We start from the raw sequence: 1,342 nt of genomic DNA on the forward strand, positions 1-1,342 counted from the left end.
ACAAAAAGATGGGGCACTGGGCTAATGGTCGGATACTTGGTAGTGTGGATGAGCAGAGGGATCTTGGTGTCCATGTACACAGATCTCTGAAAGTTGCCACCCAGGTAAATAGTGCGGTGAGGAAGGCATATGGCGTACTGGCTTTTATTGGTAGAGGAATTGAGTTCCGGAGTCCTGAGGTCATGATGCAGTTGTATAAGACTCTGGTGCGGCCGCATCTGGAATATTGTGTGCAGTTTTGGTCGCCATACTATAGGAAGGATGTGGAGGCACTGGAACGGGTGCAGAGGAGGTTTACCAGGATGTTGCCTGGTATGGAAGGAAGATCGTATGAGGAAAGACTGAGACACTTGGGGCAGTTTTCATTAGAGAAAAGAAGGTTTAGGGGTGACTTGATTGAGGTGTACAAGATGATAAGGGGGTTAGATAGGGTTGACAGTGTGAACCTTTTCCCGCGTATGGAGTCGGGTATTACAAGGGGGCATAGCTTTAAATTAAGGGGGGTAGATATAGGACTGAAGTTAGGGGTAGGTTCTTCACTCAGCGAGTCGTAAGTTCATGGAATGCCCTGCCAGTAGCAGTGGTGGACTCTCCCTCTTTATGGGCATTTAAGCGGGCATTGGATAGGTATATGGAGGATAGTGGGTTAGTATAGGTTAGGTGGGCTTGGATCGGCGCAACATCGATGGCCAAAGGGCCTGTACTGCGCTGTATTCTTCTATGTAAATTAATACATATTCCTCGAGAGGGTTCTGCTTCCGGAACTGTTACCCGGAATTCCCTCCTCTCCACAATTACTGCAGCATGGCCTCAGTCTAACGGATCCTTTTTTTTTTGCCCTTTTGTATTCCAAAAACCCTTTCCAAGTTTTAAAACCCGAAAGAACTGCGGATGCAGTAAGTCCGAACCCAAACCCGAAGTCGGTGGTAAAGCTGTATGAAGAGAAATCAGAGTTCACGGTCCGGTCAGGTGACCCTTTCTGAGAACTTCACAAGTTTTAATTGTGTGATCGTTCCAGGGTTGTTCTGGGATTTTCGTGCTATTTTTGTTATTGATTGATTTCAGATGATGAGAAATCCGAAATACTGCTTTGTGTGTATTAAAAAGTGAGGCGGGGCATAATGAGACCTACCCACTCAGCAAATCTCAGTCTTTTATGACTTCTCAATTCTAATATTTCACTGCAAAATTTCCGACAAAACAACATCGAAATTTAGAGTCAAGAACTATTATTGCACATCAGCTGATTTCCAGGCGGCTGCGTGCTGTAGCGATGGTGGTATAGTGGTGAGCATAGCTGCCTTCCAAGCAGTTGACCCGGGTTCGACTCCCGGCTATCGCA

The 1,342-nt window shown here is 46.2% G+C and overlaps 1 non-coding gene across 1 annotated transcript; it reads left to right on the forward strand.

Annotated features, from left to right (window-relative positions):
- Positions 1 to 1,270: 1,270 nt before the first annotated feature.
- Positions 1,271 to 1,342, forward strand: trnag-ucc (transfer RNA glycine (anticodon UCC)). The gene has a single exon. It is a non-coding gene; the product is annotated as a tRNA-Gly (tRNA).

This window comes from Chiloscyllium plagiosum, unplaced genomic scaffold, assembly GCF_037043375.1.
Source record: "Chiloscyllium plagiosum isolate Xiang-an unplaced genomic scaffold, Cpla_swu_hap1 HiC_scaffold_12, whole genome shotgun sequence".
NCBI classification, from domain to species: Eukaryota; Metazoa; Chordata; class Chondrichthyes; order Orectolobiformes; family Hemiscylliidae; genus Chiloscyllium; species Chiloscyllium plagiosum.